At 39.0% G+C, this 6,717-nt stretch overlaps 1 long non-coding RNA gene across 1 annotated transcript; it reads right to left on the reverse strand.

Moving 5' to 3' along the window:
• Nucleotides 1–614: 614 nt before the first annotated feature.
• LOC114006378 (uncharacterized) lies at nucleotides 615–4,844 on the reverse strand. Its single transcript, XR_003548096.1, has 4 exons — nucleotides 4,760–4,844; nucleotides 3,431–3,485; nucleotides 2,922–2,979; nucleotides 615–1,048 (listed from the first exon to the last, which is right to left on the reverse strand). It is a non-coding gene; the product is annotated as an uncharacterized LOC114006378 (long non-coding RNA).
• Nucleotides 4,845–6,717: the final 1,873 nt, after the last annotated feature.

Here is a 6,717-nt window from a genome sequence, read left to right on the forward strand (position 1 = left end):
GTTTTTTTTGTGGATAACCAAGGGGGAGAAAAAAGGAAAGGAAGAGGGTCTAGCAGGTGGCTTGGAGGATAAGGCGGCTGGGTCCCACATGGCCCACTGCATGGTTTGAGTCCCAGATCTGCTGGCTGCATGTGCAAGCATGCCCCAAATCCTGAGAGAAGAGATTGCATCATGGCCATCCCTCCTGGGGGGTGATTTCTCACTTTCTCTCTCCCTGTCTCTCTCCAGCAAGCCCATGTGCCCTATAGCAAAATTTTAAAAAAATCATAATGTCAGCATTTTGACAATCATCGTACATTGAGTATAAAATAATCAACTGGGAAACATCCAATTTCAGGCTACTCCTATGTCTGCATATTTTGCTTCTATGTCACCCCTGCTTGTGATCTTGAAATGGTAGTAACAGTGGCAAAGGCCAGTTGGCATAAATCCTTATACAAAATAAACATGAATATTCTATAGATGCCAACAGCAGAGAGAGAGAGAGAAATAGCAAGAGAGAGGACAACAAAATAAGGATTATAGAGAATAGTAATAATACCTAATAACAGGAGGCAGAGAGAAGGTGCTGCCTGTCTGTCCAAGGACTGCTCTTGAGGATATGTATAGCAGTTCCAGTATTCGGTGGTAGAAAACACGCATCTCTGGGAATCAAAGCAGAACCTAATTATGAGTGAAACCCAGTGGATTTCCCCTAGTGACCTGGTCCCATTATTGTTGGTGACTGTTCTTGCTGTCCCTTAGGACTTTGGGGAGCTAGCTGCATAATAAGGGTTTTGTGATTGCGATAAATGATTGGCTCTCTGGCATCTTTGTATTTATATCTTCCTGTAACAATGTACTTTACTGTTTGAAAAGAGAAAGAGTAAATCCACTTGAAAGTTCTTAAGTGATTTTTATGGTTACATGTGAATATACATTTGGCAAGCGCCATGGCTGCAAAGCTTTTTGGGTATGACAGTGGTGGCTTTCCCAGTCTTTCTCCTTCTCATGCTCTCTTGCTCTTCTTGTCCCATTGGCAATGTTCTTCCTCCCTTTCTACTCCTCTCTGAAAAACACAAGACAAACAGAGATTGACTACTCTGTATTTTCAGGGGTGGGAGAACTTTTATTATTTTTTTTCCTGTATAGGTTGTTAAACAAATAAGATATATGCTGCCTGGTCACTTTCCATCTCTCTACATATTGATAACTGTCTTTCAAAGGTGATCTTATAGGGAACCCAAACAAGGCAATTTTCTAATGTCAAGTGTCTAATATCTAATCAGACCAACATCAAAGGGTTTGGGGGATAGATTGTCAAGAACTCATCATAAATTGAGGCTGCTCTTTACTTTCAGTCTATTTCTGCCTATAGTCAGCATGAGGTAGCCTACAACAATAAAAACACAGAATGGGACAATATTGTTGCACCAAAACCAACGTGCCCCCCAGTACAACTCAAAGCTTCAAGTCTAAGTGTGTGTTCTAGCATCTAATGAAAATTTCTGCTCTTTAGGGCTTGTTGATGCACCTGGTCATAAAAGGTTTAAATGAAGGAGGAATTTGCCTATGTGTTTTCTGATGTTTAAGGACTAAAAAGCAGACCCTTAGCACTATGATTCAAATAGGAAGGAGAATGGTGGTGATGGTGGTGGTGGTGTGTGTGGGGGGAATATTTATTTCAAACTTCTCCTCACCTAGGAAGTTCTTGGCAGGAATTTAAAATGTAAGGGTTATAAACTAATAAATGTGCTTTGAACAGTGCCAGGTTTACAGTCAAGAGAGGGCAGTCCATGGCACTATTAAGGATAACAAGAAGAAGAATTCTCTGATGGGAACTCTAATAAATGTAGTAGCATGCTGTAATAAAGAGCACTAGAAAATGGATGAGGTATAACAAAATTATTCATAAAGAGAAATGGAAAAGGATGTCATGCTGAGTGGTTACATGCAGTTATATAGACACTAACAAGGTTATCACTAGAAGCTGAGTGCTAGTACGTTCACATATGTTTTCTAACTAGCACAAAGAGAGACGGTTTTTATCTTGAAGAACAGGAGAGCCTGGAGTTAGAGGTGTGCTAAATCTTGCTACTGATTTTTAATAATTCAGAGCCAAATAGCAATAATGGTTCATGTAGGTCAGTTTAATGAACAAAGCAACCTCACTTCAGGTTGTTTGATGGAAGCTTCTCTGCCGAGTTGCTAACTGGTATACTTTACAGCTATCTCCAGGGTTCTTTTTGATATGATATTATCCTCCTCACACACTGCGCTTTCTATACACCAAAATATAATGTGATTCCACGAGCGAAGATGAAAACTCTAAAAGAATTTTCAAATGAGCCCATGGGCTCTTTCTCTGAAGCCATGGTATTGCTAGAAAACCAGAGGCAGCTTCCCTGCTCACATCTCTCTCAAACAAAGTTTTCTAGGGACCATGGTAATTCAAAGAGTTGTGTTAGGAAGTCTGACAATCCTTGGAACTCAAGAGTGAAGCTTACACACAGTATTTTCATTACCTTATGTGAACTGCTCTAAAACAGCAACAGGTTTAAGTGACATTAAGCAGATAAACTGTAAACAATGGAGTAAATACATTGCTAAGCAATCTTTTTACTGAAATGGAGGACTCTGTTTCTCTGACTTTTCCTTTCATAGTAAATTTAAATAGTGTTATTATTACACCAATGTGTTTTAAATTCAACCCATGGGAAGAAGTTTTAACTTGGAGATTTGAGGCAGGCAGACTACTTTTTACACTGAACTCATATCAAGACATGATTCGGAATACCAGTGGCAGTCTCAAACCAATAAAAAAACCATTGAAAGTATTTTTCCTACTGAAATTGGCCCTTGGGGATTTTCCTTTTAGATTCCATTTTAATTGAAATGCAGAATCAATTCTTTACGACAGGAGGCCAAGAAAGTCCACTAACCTCTGAATTCCGTGGAATTCTACAGCTTTGACCAGGTGACCTTCTTGATTTACCTGACCTGATAGAATAAAGACTTGTCTGAGCTTCTCTCCTCTGCAGAGACCTGACATGATGCTTGGTGTCTCTTCAGGGCTACTGATATAAAGACTGTATGATCCATGGGGGTTTTCAGTGTTTGGAATATCTCTTCTCCTCTCTCTGCTCTTCTCTGCTCATATATTTACTTATTTTGAGAATAGGAAGTAAAGGCTCAGACACGATGAGTGGATTCCTCTGTATCTTTTGTACCAAGAGGGCTCCCTTGACCCCTCCTCCTCCCAGGGTTACATGGTGCCCCATGGTACTCTGTTGACAGAGGCTTCTCATGAGTTTGAGCCATGTTCTATCCCTTCCAAGTGCCACTTGCCCTGAATGTATTCAGTGGTGTTATGTGCTTGCAACAAAGGCTGTGTTCTTTCTCCTAGATTATACATATTATCGTGTGTGCACTGATTCCCCAAGGTACTCACCTACCCAGGGAAGGTTGGATTTCTTGAGAGTTTCACCTTGAAGATCTTGCTGGAACTAAAGCAGTTATGAACAGAAAGACTGGAGAAATGGAGCTAGGTGTGGGTTTCAAATCAACACAGAGTAAATATTTCTGAAAGCATAAAAGTAAAACATCCTCTGCTCTGCAGGAAGAACGCTATGCACTACACGCTAGTAGAGCAGTAGAGCTGGCCATAGCCTTCATGCTGAATATGGGAAGGATTAAGTTTCTCCCCCAATGTTATTAATTAAAACAATATTGTAGAGCAGCAAGATTTACGGTGTGCAAGCACTTTCACCCACTTCACCTAATTTTAATCTCATCGCACTGCAGAATATATATTATCAACCCCATTTTATAGGTAAGAAAGCCAAGGTAGGAGATTTGTTACCTGGCTCTCCAAGAAGGAGAGTCAGGATACAAATTGAGTTCTTCTTTCTCTAAATCCTAAAGAGAAAGATTTGGAGATTTTAGCCTCCAAAAACATATATAGGTCTTTTGACAACAGATATTAACAATTTTACATAGATGTTTTTCAGAGCTACTTTGGGAAATTAGAAAAAGAGATCTCATGGATGAGGACATAGGGTGGTGAACTTTAAAAGAAGCTGGACAGATTCATGCCATGATTGCTAGCCACAGGGGACCTGGTTAGATTTCCAAGCCTGAGAAAACTAGTGTATAGGCTTCAAGGAAGCAGCAGATAGTAAATGTTCCTAACAGAGAGGAGAAAGGAGAGGAGACAGGAAAGGAGTTTGAATAAGCTCTAAAGACCAACTTCTCCTGCCCAAGTTTGCCTTGGGGAGCAATACAACAAGAACCGATTAGTGCAGGCCTTAATGCTTTGTATGTAAAAGTGAGTAAGACTTATTGAGGGGAGACTAATGCAAACAAAGCCTTCAATCCAAGGAGTGATTAGAATTCTGCTTGTAAAAGTTTCTGATTCTATATCTCCCTGAGTCATACAGGGCAACAATTAGCATGGTAGAACCATGGCACACACTCTCCTGGAAGGAGTGTATGGAATAAACGAATATTATGGAAAGAAAGAAAAAGGGGAAACACCAGGAAATGCTACAAAGACACTGTATCATGATTACTATGAGGAAATGCTGTATATAACTTCAGAGTAACTGTTTGTTTGGTAGAAAATCAATTTTGAAAAATGTAAGCAGTAGCCACAATGGGGCCCTAGCTAGGATTGAAATAAACTTCACTTAAGTAGGACATGATTATTTTCTTTGATTTCTAAAGTGCTGGTTTTCATAAGGCATTAAAAAATATAATTTGTAATGTAACTGCCCCTTACCTGTTTATCTAATATACCCAGTCTTAGACATGACATTCTGGCATTGGAACATAGGCATGTGGGTGATGTCTGTGGCAGGTAGAGGTCATCTCTGACTGAGTCTGGGGAGAGAAATCACGCTGATAACAATTGCAATGCCAAAAGCGTGCACCCCCTCGTTCTCCATGCTGAATACCCACCAACACTGCCAGCCTCATTTTATCTATGAAACAGATTTATGTTCTAAAATGCAGAACACACTCATCAAATGAATTTATTTTGAATACTGAAGCCAAACTGGATTTTTTCAATGCATCTGTGACTTTTTGCATTGAATCTGGATATAGTTTTGTACCCAATTCCAGTCCAGAAAAAGATCTGGCCCGTAAGACTAAGTATTTGGTTGGCCCACCTTTTCCTCTGTGAACCACTGTTAAGGTGTCAACTCTCTCATCAGAGTGTAACTCTCCAAAGTCTATACCTTTGTATATGTTCTCAGGGCCTCAGAAGTTTGATTGCTAGTTTGTTGTTCTTTACACCAATTAGCCTGTGAGGAGTTTCATCTTCTAGAAATTCCTGCTCTTTAACTGACTTTTACATAGTAAGTGATAGAGTAGGCACTCAGTAAAGTCTTTTGATCGTAAATGACTAGCTAGACAATCACTTGTTTTGTTTTGTTTTGCTTTCTATCTAGGTTAACCTCGGTTAAACTTTGGCAACGTAAAATTTGAAGACTTTTTTCAAGGAATGCATTTTGACATTGGCAATTAAGAACTAGTTGATGTAGTCAGCAAGTAGGTAATTTAATGTGATTTTAAGCTTCAGCAATTGTTGGATTTTTTTTTAAATTTATTTTGAAGTGTAATCGCACACGAAGAAACTCACAAATTAAAAATGTACAGCTCAATGATTTATCACAAAGCAAGCATTCCTGTGACCATCCTCTAGGCCTTACAAATATAATGCAAGTTAAGGTGTTCCTTCTTATGTTCATTAGTTATTTCAGCAGATATGTTTTGCGTCCCTACTCTGTGCTAAGCACTGTTTTAGGCATCCTTATAGTAAGTGGGGAACACAAACAATAAGCAAATGAATGCATACTATGTCAGGCAGATACATGATATGAAAGGAAATTAAGTGAGATAAGGGGCATAGAGAGTGACGATGCTAGAAGGGAAGCTATTGAGTCTGGAAGGCTCCCAGGGAAACCTTGGGAGCACAAGAATGATGTCTAGTTCTTCTTTGTATGTCTGGGTGCCCAGCCCACAGTATCAATTCATAAATGTCAAGTAAATTAAAGTGATGATAGAATCACATATTCATGACAGAACAAAGCAAGCACAAAAACAGAAAACAGCACAATAGGAAATTAGTTGACTTTGTACGGAGTATAGCTAGGCAAATGGCATGTTTTCAGGGTAGAATAAAAATGGTCATTCCACTTCAGACATGGTATTTGGGCAGGAAATGTGATTCGTTTACAGGTTCTTCCTTCTAAAACTGTTGCACTGAACTAAGATTTTACAAAGTCAATAGAATTTAAGCACAGATACCAGACAGTGTTCACCCATCTGTGGTTGGTCTTTAGATTTTTAAGTGCTTCTTAAACCAGTTCTTGTCTCTTTGAAAATGCCAGTGAATGGTAGAGAAAGACAGAGCAAAGTATCACACTAGTCTAGGAGCTCAAGAAACTAGATATCCGTTTTAATACATTCATTGCTAAATAATCAGCCAAATATCACCTTAGGCCTCTGAAGATGAAACCTGACTAAAGAGGGAACGAGTCTTCCTTTACATTTGAGAGTCAGGCCAGTCAAGAATTTCATGGCCACAGCTGTGGAACCCTAAAAAGAATTTCAGTGTGAATGGGCTTTCTACCTCCCTTCATATAGAATTGGCTCTGAGTTTTAATTAAAATGGAATCTAAATTGTAAAAGAAAAAAAAAATGAACATTTGCAAAACTTTTTTTTTTTTTTTT

Source organism: Tupaia chinensis, unplaced genomic scaffold (genome assembly GCF_000334495.1).
Source record: "Tupaia chinensis unplaced genomic scaffold, TupChi_1.0 Scaffold147417_1, whole genome shotgun sequence".
Lineage (NCBI taxonomy): Eukaryota > Metazoa > Chordata > Mammalia > Scandentia > Tupaiidae > Tupaia > Tupaia belangeri.